At 48.6% G+C, this 20,259-nt stretch overlaps 1 protein-coding gene across 3 annotated transcripts in view; it reads right to left on the reverse strand.

Moving 5' to 3' along the window:
- IQSEC1 (IQ motif and Sec7 domain 1) overlaps positions 1-20,259 on the reverse strand; it is a 205,731-nt gene that overhangs the window by 98,601 nt on the left and 86,871 nt on the right. The gene's annotated exons all lie outside the window — the stretch shown is intronic.

The following is a 20,259-nucleotide window of genomic DNA, read 5'->3' on the forward strand; positions in this document are numbered from 1 at the left end:
AGGAGGAGGAGGAGGAGGAGGAGGAGGAGAAGAAGAAGAAGAAGAAGAAGAAGAAGAAGAAGAAGAAGAAGAAAGAACAATAAAATGGCAATAAATACATATCTATAAACTATTGAATATAAAGATAAACTAACAAGATATCTAATGAACAAAATAAACTAGTGAATAAAATAGAATCAGAGGTATGGAAACATGGAACAGATTGACGAATCTCAGAGAGAAGGGGGAAGAGGGGTTGGAAGAGATTTACCAAAGATCTTATATGCATATATGCATTACCTATGGACACAGACAATAGGATGGTAAAGGCCTGGGGCAGGGTGGGAACCAGGTGGAAGGGGACAATGCGGGGGGAAAAGAGGGATATATGTAATACTCTCAACAATAAAGATTTTAATAATAATAATAATAATAAGTAGTAGTAGTAGTAGTAGTAATAGTAGTAGTAGTAGTAGCAGTAGTAGTAGTAGTTGTAGTAGTTGGTAGCTACATCAGGATGAAATAAAAATAAAATAAAACAACAGGGTCAGGCCAGGTGACCTTCAGACAAGATGGACACAAGATAGTACAATTCACTATTAAAAACAAATCCTACAAACTATCTACCCATGTGCACAAAGAGTTAGGTCCAAGGATTTAGTTGTTTGTAACTGCAGAACACAGAGGAGGAAACACACAATGTCCCTCAATGGGGACTGACTAAGTAAACTGTGGTACTTAAATGGAGTACTATGTTTAAATGATGGCGGCAGCATCATACACACTTATGGGAAAAGATCTGAGACATAACATTGACATTGAAAGTACAGAAAATGTGAAATGTATTTACAATAAGATATATAGAACACTAGTGCATATATAGGGTAATGTAAGTGTAGACTATTTCTTAAAGGGGACCCAAGAAACAGGTACAAGGCTTGCCTCTGGGAAGAGAAGCTGGGGGTTCCAGAGATTCCTGGAAATGGGCCCCTGCCCTCTAAGTTGGAGGTCTAGGTAGAACAGAGTGGGAAGGAGGAAGGAAGACTTTTCACTTTATGCCCTTGCATAGTGTTCAAATTTTTAAATAAGTGTTTATTACCATAAGAAAAAAAGGCCAGTGAAATAAATAAATAAATAAATAAATAAATAACAGTAATCCAAGGGATTAGAAGTCTTCTGACATTTTATAGCATTTTCTAGGAGACTCTGAAGCCTGCCAGAGCCAGTCCACAAATACCTGAATTCCAGACTATACCTAAACTGCCTATGGCCACTACAATTTCCTTGTCTTTTGAGCAGGCTGTGTCTTACTGGCAGCTGTAAAAATCAATTACATTTGCATTATGATCCATTCCAGCTTTCCTCTCTGTGTCTATGGGTCATTAATATGTTATTCTTCATAGCAGTGAAACAAACATCCCTGTATCACAGCCAGAATGTTGGGTCTAGGAGGAAGCTCTGTGATACCCCTCCTGCCCAACCCCTTATTTGTCAGACAGGGAAAGTGAGACCCAGAGAGATGAAGGGATGAACGCTGACAATGACTGACCCAGGCGACCTGCCTCCCAGGCTACAGTGGCCCCTGATGGGATGGCACCACAGGAACATGGACAGTTTAGCATACAACCGGGTATGGGTTCCACACAGAACGGAACTTATTCGTATGAATGTTGGATGCTGTAAAAAAAAACTGGGGACAGCTGCGCAGAACATGGAACTCTCTAGTGTGACATCTCAGGAAAGCTAGTCAGTCCTCAGAGGAGAAATTATCCAGATAAATAAAGCTTACCTCATTAAGTGCCAAGTTACCTTTTCAATTTCAATCATTTTTAATAGAAACCACTTGCAAATCATGGACTTCTCTGATCTTACTAAACAAAGTAAACTAAATGACATTGGCATAACTTAGTTTGGAGGTTGAGGGTTGTTTACCCGAAGTGGACAATATGGCCTTTTACCTGCTCAAGCATCACTTGGGTTGTCATCCAGTGCCTCACTCTCTTTCTAGCCTCATTCCCAGATACCTTCCCTACAATATAGCTCCTCCCAATATGCACCAGGCACTTTCCCACCCCAGTGCCTTTGCTTTTGCTGTTTCCAATTCCTGGGTTGCTTTCTTCATCTGCTCAGCAACCTCCTACTCAACCTTCAAAGATCAACCCAAATATCACCTTCTCTGATGCCTTCCCTAGTGTCTCCACCCCCCAGCCAGAGTGAGAACCCTTTACCCAGACTGTGGGAAACCTCAAAGGCAGGGACAATGACTCTCCATCTACTCTCCACCCACTCATCCAAGTAGGGCTCTGACTCTGCCACTGCTTCATGTAACTGGCCTGGTTGCAGACATCTGTCACAGCACCTGGGGGATCGAGTCCCCACCATAAACAACTCAATAGCACTGGGGTTGGCCAAGGCCTGGACCATGACAGTGAGGTGAAAGTGGCCTTAATGTTAGCGTATCCTAGAGCTTTAGAGCCAGAAGGAGTCACCATTACACAGTGCTGCCCTCCCATTATTCAGATGAGGAACCTGAGGCTTAGAGAATGGGGAGCCCTTCCCCAAGTCATGCTGGGGCACAGCCAAGAACTGGTCATCAGACTTCCTTTCCATAGCTCCTTCACAACTGCTCTGACAAAGGAAGCCGTAGAGACAGGGAACCAGCATGGTTTGAGATGCAAGGAGGCTATTTTCCTCTGGTATTTAAATGAACAATGAAAATTAGGTGCCGTTGTTATTATGCCAACAATTGACAAATGGATTAATATAGCCTGTGAGGGGATGGGAAAGACCCTCAGAGAAAGGCTGCAATAACAGGATGACGGTTAGGACACAGGGTCCAATGCAAGGAGAAACAAAACCCCACACTGGATAGGGATAGGGTGGCTCTATGGGAGCTCTGAAAAACCTAGCATGTGACTGACCAAGTGAACATAAGAGCCAGGAATGATACCTCCTCAAGAAGGCCTCCTAGCCTGGATCCCCAGAGCCGACATGCTCCAGGAACCCATTGCCCATGGCAACCCCTGCCACATAGAGGGTGTTGGTTTGTTATAAGAGTGTAGGAAGATGGTGATGGTGGCCACAGGTCAGAATGTGCTCATGGAATCCCTCCACAGTTTGGCCCTCACTATAGGCACAGCCCATCCCCCTGCTGGGCCCAACTGAGTGAGTTGGACTGCTTGTCCAGTAGTCCAGGGGGGCAGGGCCAGTGGAGAACAGAACTGTGGCTTCTGTTTGAGCTATGAGTCTATTAAAGTATATGGGAAATGCTCATTTGCAGGTCTTATAGGATTCAAGGGACTTGACAACATCAGAAAGAAATGTAGAAGCAAAAAACTGAACTGCTGCCTTCACCCTGATCCCCACCCTCCCCAAATCACACTGTCATCAACTTCCCATCAGGGTACCCTGCCACCCCCAAGATAAAATCAAAAGTGCCCCCACTTGAGCCTCTCATACTCAACCCTCCTTTTCCCTGGCTGGTGGCACAAGAAAGTCACTGCCAGATCCCCAGGAAGGAAAAGGTAAGATCCACAATACTTACTCTGAGTGGGGTCAGCCCTCCCTCAGGGACAGCTCCAAGAAAATGGCTCTGGGCTGTTCCAGAGCTGCTCCTCTGTGCCCATTCTCTCTGCATGACATGGAGCCCAGGCTGCCCCAGTTCTCTGCCACAAACGGAAGAGGAAGGCCTGTGCCCAGCAGTCCTGGACAGACATCCTTCTCCATCACCCATGTGACCACAGGCAAGTTACTCAGCTTCCCGGGGCCTCCATGCCTTTACCCACAAAGCGGGGACAGACCTTCCTTGTAGGAGTGGTGTGAGGCTTGGCAATGACACTTGTAACTGCCTAGCCAGGGCTGGGCACCTAGGAGGCCTTCAGAGCCTGGCAGTCCCTTTCTCCTATTCCACTGTGGCCCCTGTGCCTCACACCAGAGCTGATGCACAACAAAGTGCCTCTGCAACCAGATGCTGTGCCCGAGAGTGGGGCCTGGCCAAGACAGCGGCAAAGCCCAGCTCCCTTGCACCTGGTGTGTGAACTTCCATCTTGGCAAAATGCACTAGTCTTTCTGAGCCTCCTTTCTCACCTCCCTGCTTCTTCCTTAACTCCAGGGGTTGTTACCTGTCTCAGAGTCATGATCCTCTCCCACAGAGCACATACTCTGAATCAGGCACTTTACAGAACTGATTGAATTTAATTCTCGAAAACCCTCTCTTTCACAGATAAACTAAGGCTCAGAGTTTAGTAACTTAGCTAAGGACATCAGGTAGTGCCTGATGATAGGGATTTGAGCACAGGCCCATTTGGCCCCAACCATGAATGTGTTATGTTCATAACATGGCTCTGCCTCTTCTTCCCCTACACAAGGTACTTCTTGAATGCAGACTCTGTGATGAATGCTTCGCATGTGCCACTTCATGTGAGCCTCCCAGTGACCTTCTAAGGTCAGTGCTACCCCTATCATCCTCATCCTATCATCCAGAAAAAGAAAAGGGGGGCACTTTGACCTCCACTGTCCACACTCAGTCAACTCCTAGGACCCAGGTCACAAATCCTGATTCCCTTTCTAGGGAATGCCCTACTTCCCCTCTGGCATGGAGTACAGCTGGGGAGAAGTGGGAGGGGAATAGCAGCAACCACCAGGTATGGACTCGAGGCTTCTGCAAGCTCTGCTGAGGCTGCCTTAGAGGCCCAGGTGGGGTCAAATCAGGGAGGCAGCCCTTGCCTTGGCCCCTTCTCTTCCCCAGCTGCCTGTGCCTGCTTCTCCATTCCTTCCTCAACAAACCAGTCCCAGGGCTGAGCCCACTCTCAGAGTGTCCCTTGCTATGAAACCCTTTGGGAGCTCGGGACCAGGGATGAACTGAGTTCTATGTTTCCAAGCATCAACTCCCAGGCCTAAAGCCTCCACACTCCAGGGCTCTAAGATGCGCACACTCGCTGTCGCTTCCTTCAAGGGACCTCCCTGGACCTCCCCAGGTGAGGCACACCCCCATCCTCTTGATCTCATTTTACTCCCTTTAAAGCCCATCTCACAGCCTATATTTTTATCTTGCTTAAGTACTTGGTAACTTATTTCCTGTCTGACTCTTCTATCAGAATGAAGCTCTGTGAAGGAGGGGACGTTGTTCACCACTGTATCCCAGTACCCAGGTAGCGCTGGTGTACAGTAGGTGCTCAATAAATGTAAGATAAATGAATGAATCCTGTTGAACCGGATTCATTATGGCTCAGGGACAAACACAGGGGTGGTGCAAGACTTGTGAGCCAGGAAGGGAACAGAAGACCCCATTCCTGATCTCCATTCTCACCCTTGTCTTATTCAATCTGAGCTAACACCCTTCTTCATACGCCATAGTTTCTGAAAGGGCCAGGTGAAAATGTTTTTCAAAAACACTGATTCTTATCTCCACTACTTACAGGAACCTGTCCGCTAAAGGTTTTATTTAAAAAACAACACTGACACCCTTTGGCAAAGCAAATGAACATCCTTCATATATTTGGTTTCTTTCCTAGTAGTTTTGCTTAAACTGGAGCCAGTCTGCATTAAAGGGAGTGAGGAAACTGAGGAAACCTAGAAAAACAGAGAGAGAAAGCTGCGAGGGCTTGCCCTGGTACAGAGACCCCATCTGGCTGTCGCTGATTCAGTCGCCTGGCAGGGTTTGGTCCACATTCTAAGGGGCTGTTAGGGAAGTGGCCTGCTGACTCTTAAGTAGTGCCTTCATATCACAGAACAGCTACCATGGGGTGCCAAGCCAAGGCCCCAGTCGGCCTCTACTTTAATGAATAGTTGTGTTCATTTATAATAAGTGCTGGGGATGCCTGTTTTGCGAATGGATGCCACTAAGTGCTCCTAAAGCAACAGTTTCTCTTAAATGGCTTAAATATCCTCTGTGTAGTCTTCTTTATGTGATTGATTTAAACAATGCTCTCCCAGTGGGAGTGGCTTCAACCAGCCTGACCTGACTCCCCTGGTTTGGAACTAAAGGAAGCGGGGTACATGTGACATCTTATTCATTATTTAAATAAATCTATAACTGAGAACATGTACATCCCTAAATGTGTTCAACAACTCTCCTCCCCACCCCCCTTAATTACCTCCCACTATGTGTCAGGACTTGACTAGGTGTCTCAGAGGATGCAGGGAGAAATCAGATGTGGGACCCATGCTTTGGAAGCTCCGTGGGTCAGGGAACGGGGACAACTCACAGTTGATGGTGCCAGCCCTGCTGCCACACAAGTTCACTTTATCATGGAGGCCCTGAAGCCCAGGGAGGGCATGTAATTTGCACAGATACACAACCCATTAATGTTGGAGCTGAGATTAGAACCCAGGTACACTGACACTCAGCCTATGATCTTTCCACTCCATCAGTGTTTCTTAAAGTGTGGTCACAGGAGCAGCAGCAGCCACAGTCCCAGCTGGGAGTCATTAGAAATGCAAATTCTGATGCCTGCTATGCTTTGAGAATCTCTGCAATCCTGGGAGCAACTTGGGTCACATGCAGGAATGACTGAGAGGTGGTGGAGTAGCTGTCAGGGAAGGGAAGAGGTGACAGCTGTCTTGGTATTTGTGGCATGAACGAGAATTCTCTGGGTGGCCTAGGAGAAGGGCACTGCAGGTACAGGGAATGGCATGGGCAAAGGCTTCGGTAGCTTGGAAAAATATAATTATAGTTCTGCAAATATGTGGAACCTGAAGTGTGAGGCCAGAGGATGAAGTAGTGGCTTCATTCTGTGGGTGTGTATATAGTGGGTGACAGCTGGCAGAGTGGCCTGGACTTATCCCCAGGCTAGTTTTCCCGAGGACCACATAGCACTGTATACCAATTCCTTAATGGGATACTTTATATCTGCCACATCAATGAAACGCCAGCCTCATTGAGCATAAATTGAATTGTCCCAAAAATATATTCATGGAAACAATTATGAAATACGGCTTGGATTCTGTTCTCAGCAGGTCTATGCTTGAGGACCTGTCGGTTTAAAACAGAGATTACAAGTATGGAGAATTGATGTTACAGAGGCAGCATAAAACAGAATAGGGATGCTTTCTAGGGAACGAGATATAAGATGCATTGCTAAGTGAAAAAAGTAAGGTGAAGAATGCTGTATTTGGGTAAAAATAAAGATGGGGAAGAGTACACACACACAATAATAATAATACTGTATATGCATAAAATATCTCTGGGGGAACTGGGACAGGGCTAGGAGAGTGGCTCACTGTTCTCTGTGTAGATTATTGAACCATGTGATTATATTACTGTCTATAAAATAATAAAATATAATTAAGCCTTTTTTGAGTGATAAAGAGGTGTTAAAGACATGTGAAGCCAGAACTTCATAATCTGCGTTTCACTGACTGGAGGCTGCAGAGGGGAGATCTGGACCCAAGCACTCCCCTGCAAAGATTGGTTTTACCCAGCTGTCCCTGGTCAAGTTTAGTGGCAATTTAGATAGGCTTAAAAAGATAGCTCAGGGCACAGCTGATGGAGTAGTCCTTGGAGGGGATGAAAGACGGCATGGTGGCAACTGCAGGCTGGAGTCACCAAACCAGCAGTCTGGTTGCTGGCTCAGGGTGTGGGTGAAGAACAGGGGAAAGCTTAGCCCGGCCTGGGCCTGACCAGAGCAGTCCCCAAGCCCACTTCTCAATGGGCTGGTCCCTGCTATTCTGTCCCATCTGCCATTGCTGGGGAGGCTGGCGCCACCTGTGGCCCCACTGGAGAACTGCAGTCTGGCCTTTCCATGCCCAAGACAACCAGCAGACTAGGTGGTGCCCCAGCCTGGGGTCAGGTACCCAGAGGGTGGTGGCTGAGCCAGCCTCTGTATCCTACACTAAGTTTCTTCATTCAAGCTTCCTTCTTCCTGCCTGCACAACCTAGGACACACTCCTCCCCAACCCTCATTATTGTATAGAGGGAGGGCAGCGGGGTCAGGAATCCGAGTCTGGACTCAAACCCAATTTCACAGACATTTCAATCTAACAAAATGCCACTGCCCTGCTTCAAACCTTGGCTCCTCACTGCTTAAGAAACAAGCACCTGCTCTACTGGTTTGGCTCAGTGGATAGAGCATCAGCCCGTGGACTGAAGGGTCCCAGGTTCGATTCCGGTCAAGGGCACATGCCCGGGTTATGGGCTTGATCCCCAGTGGGGGGCATGCAGAAAGCAGTCAAATCAATGATTCTCTGTCACCATTGATGTTTCTATCTCTCCCTCTCCCTTCCTCTTTGAAATCAATAAAAAATATATTTAAAAATATAAAAGAGAAAAAGAAACAAGCACCAAACTCCCTGCCATTCCCACAAGCCCCTGTGGATTTGGCCTCTGCCTGCCTTTGCTCTTCCCACTCTGCTATAGCCTCATATTCAGCAAATTGGCTCCTGCCCCTGGGCCTTCGCATTTACTGTTTCCTCTGCCTGGTACACCCACCTCTCTCTTTTCACCTACTTAACCCTGACTTTACTTTCACACCTCAGCTCCTCCAGGAAAGCCTTGCCTCACCTTTTCAGGCACACTGAGCAAAGCCTCCCAGCACATGGTCGACACTGCTCATGGGAGCTTTTCCCTCTCTTTCCCCGGACAGCTTCATGAGGATAAGGTTCATGTCTGTTGTACTCACCATTTATTTCCAGCCCCAGTGCAGTGCCTGGCCCATACTAGGAGTTCAAGAAATAGTTGTGGGTGAAATTAATGATGTGCAGTTCATGGGAGTCTCTGCCCTTAAATCAACATGCCTTCATAAATACAGTGCTCACTTCCCAAGGGGCCAGGCACTGAGGTAAGGGCCCTTCATACTTGAGCTCTGGGGGATATTAACAGACTAGAGGCCCGGTGCATGAAAATTCATGTACTGGAGTGGGGGTGGGGGGTTTCTCAGCCCGGCCTGCCCCTCTTACAGTCCAGGAGCCCTCAGGGGTGGGAGGCGACCTGGCCTTCAGGGGAAGGTGATGCCCCCATAACACCTCTGCTGCTGCCACTGCTGGCAGGTCAAGCCTCAGCCAGCTCTGGTTACCTGAGCCTCGGGCTGGCCCTGGGCGGCTGGGGGGCTGAGGGGACTGGGGGATTCCGGAAGCAGGTGGGCCCGGCCTTGCCGCATGCCTGCCAACCCAGCAGGGCTAAGGGGACTAGGCGCCACCATCTTGTGGCTGTGGGCGCCGGGCGGGGCAGTCAATTAGCATATCCCTCCTTATTGGCTGTGGGTGTTGCCATCTTTGTGATGGCATGAGGGTCAATTAGCATATTCCCTCTTTATTAGATAGGATGATAAGGTGCAGAGGTATCCTGACCAGGAGTAGACATTCAGGAAGAGCTAGAGCTGAGATGTGGACCTAGATATAATTTGAGCCAAGCCATTCCTAGGCCCTAAGGCCAGGCATACAGCCTAATTCCTTCTGAGGATTCACCTGGCTGGGTCTACTTAAGTTGTGCACACAGATGCACAACAGAGAGGGGTGGAGTTCTCTTTTCCCTGAGATTACCAGCAGGAGCTTGGAGGGAGATTTTGGAAAACTGGGTACAGGAAGACCACATAAGTGGAAAGGAGACCCCCATGCCCAGGCACCTCTCCTTTGCCAGTGAGCACTCAAGGCTGGTTCCACCACCAGCATTCAGGACCCCTGCTTGTGAATCTATAAAGGGCGCCCTTTTCTGGTGAACACAGCCTTTCAGGCCCACAGATGGCAAGAGTGCATTCTTCTTTGCTCACTGCTCTTAGAAAGCATGCAACCTGAACAACTGTTCGATGGAAGCACCTGGGGCTCTGCCCCACTGGGCACTGGTGACTGTGACCCTGGGTCCCAGCCATTCTCCCAACATCAAGGGGGCAGGGACCCCTTCTGGTGAGGCCTCGTAGTCATGCATGCAGGACCTGTGGCCACATATAGCCACCTGCCACTTTCTTTTTTCAGACCCTGGGAGAGATTTTTGTGGCACAGATAAGGCACCAGCAGGTCCAGGAGTCACAAGGCCTTCCAAGAAAATGTCAACATAACTTAACAGTGACTAGTTGCCTCATGGGAACCATCAAAGCTTAACAGGAAGGCAGCAAAACCCCCAGCTCACATCATGGATTTTAGCCCAGGTGGGACGGGTGATGTGTCGCTTGCTTGGGTCCTCAAGGAAACAGACCCTCAGTCCTCTCACTGAGGCCACCATATGCCCTGGGCTTCTGCACTGAGTCAGGAACTAGGAAGAGCCCAGGGTTGGCTCAAGGTCACCCAATGGCCAGCTGGCAGCCAGAATGGGCCTGAGCTGGGTCCCCAGGCTCCACCCACGATCCAGAACCAGATCTGCTGGAGTGAGGAGGAGGAGCTGGTCTCCAACTTGGGCTTTTACTGGGCACAGAGGGACCATTCTTTGCTGCTCAACAGTCCTCCTATTTGCCCCGTGCTAGGCTGAAGCTTCCCTCAAGCCCTGCTCATGAGAAAAATCTGGTGCCAGCGTCCACAAATATGTGTGCCTTCTGGAAGGAAGGAGCAGCTCAGGCTCTGGCCCAGTGGGTGGATTTAAAGGTCCAGAAGGAAGTCACAGGTTGGAGGCAGAGCAAGCTAATGGGTGTTTTATTTAAAACTAGAGGCCTGGTTCATGAAATTTGTGCACGGGGGTAGGGAGGTCCCTCAGCCCGGCCTGCACCCTCTCGAAATCCTGGACATCCCTCTTGCAATCTGGGACGCTGGCCCCTAACTGCTCGCCTGCCTGCCTGATTGCCCCTAATCGCCTCTGCCTGCCTGATCGTCCCTAACCACTCTGCCTGCCTGATCGTCCCTAACCACTCTGCCTGCCTGATCGTCCCTAACCACTCTGCCTGCCTGATCGTCCCTAACCACTCTGCCTGCCTGATCGTCCCTAACCACTCTGCCTGCCTGATCACCCCTAACCACTTCTGCCTGCCTGCCTGATTGCCCCTAATCGCCTCTGCCTGCCTGATCGTCCCTAACCACTCTGCCTGCCTGATTGCCCCTAACTGCCTCTGACTGCCTGATCACCTCTAACCACCTCTGCCTGCCTGATCACCCCTAAGCACTCTGCCTGTCTGATCACCCCTAACCTCCTTGCCTGCCTGATCACCCCTAAGCACTCTGCCTGTCTGATCACCCCTAACCTCCTTGCCGCCTGATCGCCCCTAAGAACTCTGCCTGCCTGATCACCCCTAAGCACTCTGCCTGCCTGATTGCCCCTAACCGCTCACTAGGGGGCTGCCGGCCAGGATGAGGGGCTGTGGTCATTCTGGTCTCTGGTCGTTCTGGTTGTTCCACCATTTCAGTCACTGGGCTTTTATTATATAGAATACAATGGGGATATATATATATATATATACACATACACACACACACACACACACACACACACACACACACACACACACATACTAGAGGCCCGATGCACGAAATTCATGCAAGGGACTCAGCCCTTGCAGCCCCGGCTTCATCTGGAAGGTCCGGTCTAATTAGCATATTACACTTTTAATATATATACTAAGTGGCCAGATTATTATGACCACCTGACGTTTGTAGGCAAATTAGCTATAATTTTGTGCTGAAGTTGCTAGAGGGCCAGACCATTATAAACATCTGAATAGCACAACATACCTAAGTATTGTTGCTGATCAAGTTCATCCTATCATGTTGATGGCGTATCCCAAAGGAGATGGCTTCTTCCAACAAGACAATGCGCCATGCCATGGTGCTCGTATTGTGCAGGAGTAGTTTCAAGAACATGAGGGAGACTTTACCTTGCTTAGGTGGCCCCCACAATCACCAGATCTCAATCCAATTGAGCATTTGTGGGACGAAGTTAAAAGAGCCATCAGACAGCTAGTTCCACAACCATCAAATCTCACAGAACTGGACAGTGCTATTCATCAGGCATGGTGTCAGATTCCTCGCATTACCTTTCAACATCTCATGGAGTCAATGCCAAGAAGAACCGCTGCAGTATTGAAGGCAAAAGGTGGCCCAATGAAGTACTGATGGGGTGGTCATAATAATCTGGTCGGTCAAAATAATCTGGCCACTCAGTGTGTATATATAATATAAATGTATACATAACTTTGAATAATTATAAAGGCAGTGTTTATTAAAATACATTTCATTTTCAAAATTGAGCTATCAGCTGTTAAAGTGTGTATACTTTTTGGGGGGACACCCTGTATATCCCCTGAATATTTCTGACCAGCTATCCAAAAAATGCTTTTCATGTTTGCTCTGGGGAGGGGTAGGACAGATGTAGTTTTCATTGTATCCTCTTATAATGTTGAACATTTTTACCATGTGCCTGTATTTTCTTTTTTTTTTAATATATTTTATTGATTTTTTACAGAGAGGAAGGGAGAGGGATAGAGAGTTAGAAACATCGATGAGAGAGAAACATTGATCAGCTGCCTCCTGCACACCTCCTACTAGAGATGTGCCCACAACCAAGGTACATGCCCTTGACCGGAATCGAACCTGGGACCTTTCAGTCCGCAGGCCGACGCTCTATCCACTGAACCAAACCAGTTAGGGCATGCCTGTATTTTCTAAGCAAATATTAAACTCATAGAAATAAACACATAAGTAGAGAGCTCAGGAAGAAAGGAAACAGACAGGAGCTTGGAATTTCAGAGGAGGAAGGGCACTCGGGTATTGGCCTTCCCTATAAAAACAAAAGCTAAGGTTTCCTGGGAGCTGGCCATGTTTGAAGCCCCTTTGAGCAGGTTACATTTCAGCCTCAGAGCGACCTGAAGAGGTGGGTACAATGATTGTCACCTCCCACTGCACAAATGAGGAGACAAAGCCCAAGTCCTAAGCACTAGTCTAAGTTGAGCAGGGCCCAGAAGCACTGGTTCTTGCTCCTGGCACTTCCTGGACCAGAGTTCCCAGAAAGCCTCAGGCAACAGCAACCCTACTCTGAAAGCAATTGGGTAGGAGTGTGTCATAACCTGAAACTTCCCAGGTCATATAGGCAAGCCACTGAGATCTTAGGGGTCCATCCTACCCTCCTGGGCCAGGCCCAGCTGGACCACAGCCTCACTGTGGGCCTCAGTTTTCTCATCTATTAAACGGGTAAATCTTCCTTACCTTGTAAGGCAGGAGTAAAGATTACCCACACACCATTCCCTCCCTCCTCTTCCCTGCCCTAAGGACTCCAGGAGCAGGAAGGCCCAGTTCTGCCAGGCCAGGTACTGTCCTAGGGAAAGGCACCAGGGTCTGGAAGGCAGATTGGAGGCTGGCAGTGACCCTTCCCTATCCAGTGGGCAGGCCCTGGACACTGAAATGAACAAAAAGCCCCTTGGGAGACTGGTGGGCTGAGTGCCAGTGCGTGTGAGTGAGCTCTCATGGGGTTGCATGGGGGCCAAGGACCTGGCAGGTCCTTGCTGTAGACTGTGGCCTTGTCACAGGGCCATCTCTTGTCTCTTGGCTGCCCCAAACAGACCCAGATGGAAAAAAGGACTGGGAGGGGACTTTTTATTTTCCAGACAGAGTTGGTTAGGGAAGACACCGCTGGGACCATTTTGGCCCTCCCTTACCTTGGTCCAGTGCCCTGGGTGGGGGCCTCCGCCTTGCTGGCCTCTGGGGGCCTCCTCTGTGGCTCACATAGATGAGCTCCTTCTGCACTCCCCTCTACCCCACACCACCTGTGCAGTGGTCAGTTCAGGTCATAAACCCTGAGCCCCTGCTTAATCCGCCAGAACCCAAGTCAGCACCAGCCAGACATGTGACAGACTACAGCCCCACAGACCTGTTTGGCAAGAGCAGCAGCTGGTCCAGTGGGGGAGGGCTGTCTGCCCTGCCCTCAGGGGTTAGCACTGATTACCAGCTCCTGCTGGGTCTTCCAGGCCAGAGCCTTCAGTCCTGGGCTCCTGCCTGCTCCCGAAAAGTATGGCTGCATGGAATGATGGGGGTGGTGTGTGGGGTGGGAAGATAAGGGACAAGGACACACTTCTCACCAAACAGTGCTGGGCTGCCTGGGTAATGGTGTGTGTGTGTGTGTGTGTGTGTGTGTGTGAGAGAGAGAGAGAGAGAGAGAGAGAGAGAGAGAGAGAGAGAAATGGGTCCCTTACCTCACACCATAAATGAATATCAATTCCAGGTAGATTAAAGACCTTATGAAAAAGATGAATACAGGAGATTCTTCATGATCACAAGGCAGAAAAAAATTTCTTAAAACACACAAAACATTAAAAATAAAGTGAAAGACAGATTTCACTACTTAATTAGGAACTCTGAAATTATGACATTCATCTCATGACCCCAGGATAAGTGAAAAAGGCAAGATATTTATAACACATATAACTGACAATGGATTAAAATTTGGAACACCTAAAGAATCCTCCAAGTCAACAAGAAAAAAAACAAAACACAACAGCCCAAGGTGGGCAAACATTTAAAGAGGCACTTCACCAAAAAGGAAATCCCAGTGGTTGTAAATGCACAAAAATACCCAACCTCATCAGTAGTGAGGGGAATGCAAATTAAAATGGCAGTGAAAAAGCATTCACATCCACCAGGTGAGCATATATGACAAAGGCTGACAACAGGGAGCCCCAGTGAGCAGGGGAGAGGTGGGAGGGAATGACTCACAGTGCGGCACTATGTATGTTTTACCACCTGGTTCAAGGTATACGCCTAGAGAAGTTCATGCCATGTGTGCTTGGACTCAGGTTCAAGAACAGTCCATCACAGTAGACTGGATAAATAAACTGTGGCCTAGTGACACAATGAAATACTATACAGCACTGACAAGGACAAACTATAGCTCTTCATAACTGGATGAGTCACACACCACAACTTTGAGCAAAAGTAGCTGGACCCAAACAAATATTTACAGCCTACGTCTATTTATAGGGAGTTCAAAAAAACAAGATAAAATATTCCTGGATCGTGTGGCTCAGTGGTTGAGCGTTGACCCACAAACCAGGAGGTCATGGTTCAATTCCCAGTTAGGGCACATTAAGCCGGGTTGGGGCTTAATTCCTAATAGGGGGCATGCAGGAGGCAGCTGATCAACCAACAATTCTCTCTCATCATTGATGTTTCTATCCCTCGCTTCCTCTCCCTTCCTCTCTCTGAAATAAATAAAAACATATTTTTAAAAAAATAATAAGATAAAATTATATTATAAAAAGTTGTTCAGATAGGTGGTAAGTCAGTGAGAACAAGTGATATGTAACCTGTCCATCTTTTTGTGTGACAGGTTACATATCACATTTAGCTATGTGTATGGGTGGTATGTGTGGAGGGGGAAAGACAAGCAGGGACAAGCTATGACTGTAGCACCACCAGGTGGTGAAGCCTCGACATGATAGCCACCCAGCCACCCAGGGCTTCTAAGCTGAGTGGGCTCCCCCCACTCTCATTTCACAGACAAGAAAATAGGATCAGAGACAGAAAGGAACTTGCCCAAAGTTGAACAGCAAGTCAGAAGCCAGCAGGGACAGGACTGGAATTTAGATCGCACAGAGCCCACACCAAGGTTCTTTCCTCTTCCATGTGGAAGAATTCTTCCATTGCAGATCACCTTTAACACCAACTAGAGCAGCCTTCTTTTTAGCACTTAACACTCTCTGAAGTTCTTTTATTTGTTCTCTTATTTATTGTGGGTCCTGCTGCTAGAATAAAAGCTCCTGAAGAGAAGGGTTTTTGTCTGTTTTGCTCCTGTGGTATTGTAGTTAGCACTCCATAAATATTTGTTGAATGAGTAAATGAATGAAGCTGACATTTCTATTTAGACTTTGAAATCCTTGAAATACTTAGTGGCTTCTATGAGATCCCCAGAGAAGAAAATAAAAACTGACTATGACATTCACACACTTTCATAGAATTCCCTTCATAATTGGCACTATCATCACCCTCATTTTAAAAAGGAGAAAAATGAGGCTCAGGGAAGTCTGGTGACTTGTCCAAGGTCACAAAGCTAGGAAGCTGAGAGCTGGGATTGAACCTAGTCCCAGAGACAGGCTGGCTCTCAGCCAGTGGACTCATCTGGGACACTTCCTGTCTCCACACACACCCCAGCCCTTTTGGATGCTGATTGCAATCTCCAAAGTATTTTATGGTCTCTTCCAAACTTTTTCAGCTCTGTGAGAGAAAGAGATTTGCCGAAGTAGTATGAAGTTCAGTCCTCAGACCTCCAAACTTCCCAAGTTGGTGTGTGTGATAGTGACCACAGCAGATGCTTATGGATTTGCCATTGGACACTAACCTTCCTTCTTCTTTGCTCCATACCAAATCCTCAAGACCCTTGGCTAAGTCCAATACTTGGCCCTAGTGCAGCATCTGTATGAGCTGAATAATGAAATGTTCCCACAATACTCGCAATTTGCTTTATTAAAAATGCTGACACTTAGCATTTTAAAGACACTATATTATCATCCTATAAATCAGACAGAGAAAGACAAATACCATGAGTTCACCTATACGTGGACTCTAAATAGAGAACAGACTAATGTTGACAGAGCGGAGGGTGGTTGGGGGGATGGGTGAAAAAAGTGAAGGGATTAAGAAGTACAAATTGGGCCCTTGCCCGTTTGGCTCAGTGGATAGAACATCAGCCCATGGACTGAAAGGTCCTGGGTTCAATTCCGGTCAAGGGCACGTACCTTGGTTGCAGGCTTGATCCCTGGCCCTGGTCAGGGCTCATGTGGGAGGCAACCAATTGATGTGTCTCTCCCACATCGATGTTTCTCTCTGTCTCCCCTGCTTCCTTCCACTCTCTCTAAAAATAAATGGAAACATATCCTCGGGTAAAGATTAAAAAAAAAAAAGTACAAAATGGTAGTCACAGAATAATCAGTGGAATGTAAAGTACAACTTAGGGAAATATATGATTGTCTAACCATTATGCTATACACCTGAAATTAGTACAGAATATTAAATGTAAACTGTTATTGAAAAATTAAAAAAAGAACCTATATTACAATCCTGATAGCTTTCACCAAGTTCTCAGAAAATATTAAAAATTCATTTAGCTCTGGGAGTCTTGGAGCTTAAATGACCCTCCAGGGCATTTAAGTTAACATACATAAATCTGCTCTCTGGCCTCAGTTTGGATATCTCCAGTAAGAGGGAGCTTCTTTCTGGTTTGGATTCAGCTAAGCTGAGCTTGACAAAAACTCAGTAGCCCCTGGTAGTACGGACCAGGAAGCACCTCAGCCACCTTTCTACCCTCAGGGAGTTCACTGTTATGCAGAGGAGATTTGTCCCAACAGAATGGGACACAGTGCCTGCTGGGATTGCCTCCTAAAGAGGCAGTATGTGCGCCCACGCTCCTGTACAGGATTACAGTTCCACTGCAGGCATCTGTCGATTTATGTGGGTTAGCCTGACTCTGTGCTCACTTGAGTCAGAGCACTCCTCCCAGAGGAATGTGCCCGCCCCGAAGATGTCTGGGCACACAAATACAAACTCAAAACTGCTGGGGCCCTAGAGCAGCCGAGTAGTTCCGAAAGGACTATCAACAGTGGTGGGTGGGAGGATGCACTGCTGCCTTGTGGGGTTGATTTAATTGTTTTAATATTATGCTTCTAGAACCTCCATACACATTAATAGGTGGGTTTGTGGTTTTGCAGATGAAGTGGGATAATGTATGTGAGAGCCATCCATGGCAGGGTCTGGCAAAGAGAAGCCCATGCTTTAAAAAGGTTTGTTGGATCTGCACTGCAAATGTGCTAAATCAGAAGAGTCACTGAGAACTTGGCTGCTTGCATCCTGCTTTTCCACCTTGGCACTTGCTGTGGTAGTTCCACTGAGAATCCAGGGCAGGAGGGGGATCTTGAAGACTGGTGTCTCACCAGGGTCTAAAGTCAGTCCCACCTGTGTTCCTGCACACTGCTCTCCTGTTCAGTGACAGTGGTACCCCAAGAGAATGATGTGGGGATGAGAGTGATAAGAATGAACAGAGGTTTCCAAGGTGGTGGGGTGTGCAGGAGCCAACACAGGGTCCAGTGGGAAGGCGGTGGGCACTAGAAGATGCTGCTCCCAGAAACAGGTGTGAGTCACACTTCATGGTGGCAGTGAACATGATGGCTAAGCAATGGCAATGTATGGGCTCCAGTACACATAGACCTTACCAACAGGATAGGCCTTCACCCAATCTCTTTCATGTAAGAAATACCTCCTTATAAGAGCAAACAACCCCGTCCCTACCCCTAATTGTAAGGACCATTGGGGAGTGATGAGACATCTGGTCAACCTTCCAGATTCATAGCCTCCTGACCAGTGAGTTTTCAACTCCAACTTGCATACCCCAGTGACAGGAAGCTTACCACAGGAACAAAGGATGGCTGTCCTCTTCTTGGCTAGGAATGCTTAGATGCTTAGCTTACTCTCACCTCAATAATTAGGACACTGATGTAGAGGAAAGCTGAGGATACAATGGTCCTAGTTCTGGCTTGGTCTTGGCACTCCCACCTGCACAATGGGGAAGGGGCATGACTAAAACCATGGGGGTTGTGGGGCCAGCAAGAATAAGGCGGACAGGGCAGGGTAGGTTGGTCAGAGCAGTGGCTGGCAACCATGACCCCCGTTAAGCAGCCTTGAGAGAGGGTGGCGACTCTAGTCATGAGATCCAAAATTACTTAACAGTTGTAAACTAGAGTCCCCACAAAGGAAGGTGCCAGTCCTCTTCCTTGTCCCTTCATGGCAGGGACCTCTGTGGGGAACATTGAGTCCTCTGAGTGTTCCCCAGGCAGTAACTCCCCAAGGATGGCTGGATTGCTGGAGAGCTGAAAACAGTATGATGCTGTGTGACCTTGGACTTGTCCCTGCCTCTCTCAGGCCTCAGTGCTGATGCTCAATGGCTGGGCTGTGGGCATTTTGGCACTCTAAGCAACTCTTAGCTCATCTTTTCCTGCTTCCTGGGGAGTCTGGGGTTGTTCCTCTTCTCTCCTTTTGAACCAAACTGTTGGGCTCTGACCACACATAGGTTCAGAGGCTTGGCCATCTTGCCAGCCCAAGTGAGAAACCAAGCACAATATTGGGGGCAAGGGAGGGTGACCTGAGGGGCATTCCTGTGTCACCTCAGTTCAGAGTTGCTCTGAGGGGGTTGTACAGGCCAGCACGTGGACTCTCTGGTGGGGAATGACCACAGAGTGGAGTAGTGGCTCATCAAAGTGCACAACCAGACTCCTGCTTCTAAGTGCAAAACAAGTGTCCACCCCACCAATTATGGAGCATGCCCTGAGCAAAATGCACAGCTGACCAGGCAGAGTGGACTGCTTTCCCGGTGAACCTCATCCTGTAGACAGACCTGGGAGAGGGGACACTGTTCTGTGTGCTCTGTGTGCTTCAGAAACAGATCAGCTGTGATAGTTGAGAGCTTGGCAATTTAAAGTGGCAACTGAAGCATAAGAGGGGGGCTTTCCCCATGACTGGGTTGGGGGAGATAGCCTTGACTCACCTCTGCCAACTATCCCTGCCCCATCCTAGCCCCAAAACAGCCAGTTCTGGGCAGGCTAAGGGCTTCCCATACTCTAAGCCCCTGGCCCAGGAGGATCCCCATTCAGGCTGGCAAGTGAGACAGTCCTGACAGCTGAAATAGCCTCATCCCTTCTCGGACCCTTGTGCTTCCTGCCCCACTTGGGACAGGGTCAGGAGATTGCCAAGGTTGTTTCTGCCCCCAACACTATTTCCTAATCCGGTTCCTCGCCTCCTAGGGGTCAGACCTAGAGAGTCCCCCAAGACTAAGAACCAGCCAATGGCCCACTTGATAGGGGCTACCCAAGGTCACACAGTGGGTTAGGAGTAGATCAGATTCTGACCTGGACCCTCCAGCCCAGACGAAGCTCCTGACTCCCTCCCTGCAGCATCTATCAGGCTCCAGGGAATTACTGAGATGCCTCAAAGATCTGTCCGCAGGCCTCGGCCACCGGCCGCGGCAGGATTTCTCAGCCCGGGCACAGGGGGAATACGAGGAGGAGGGGAACACCCAGGAGAGAGTGCCAAGGAGGAGGGCGGCTTCGCTCGGCGACCCCCGGGCCAGGGCTCACGTCTCCCCTCCCCGGGTGGCAACCATCTGCGTAGATTCGGAGAAGGAGCACCGTGACCGCCCCTTCCCCAAGATCGTGCTTTTAGCGTCTGCAAGGTTTCACGTAGCCGTGAAGGCTGAACCGCCTGCCTCTCCACCGCAGAGCGACACCCGCAGAGCCCCAGCTCAGAAAGGCCGGCTAGGGCGCCCCCAGGTCTGCATAGCCCAGGCCCCATACCTACAGCCGGTGCCCGCCGTTGCCCCCAGGCCCTGCTCCGCAAAGCCGCCGGATCCCCTCCCCCTCCCGGGTGGCCGAGACCTGCTCTCGCGTCTCTGCA

Source organism: Myotis brandtii, unplaced genomic scaffold (genome assembly GCF_000412655.1).
Source record: "Myotis brandtii unplaced genomic scaffold, ASM41265v1 scaffold995, whole genome shotgun sequence".
Taxonomy (NCBI): domain Eukaryota; kingdom Metazoa; phylum Chordata; class Mammalia; order Chiroptera; family Vespertilionidae; genus Myotis; species Myotis brandtii.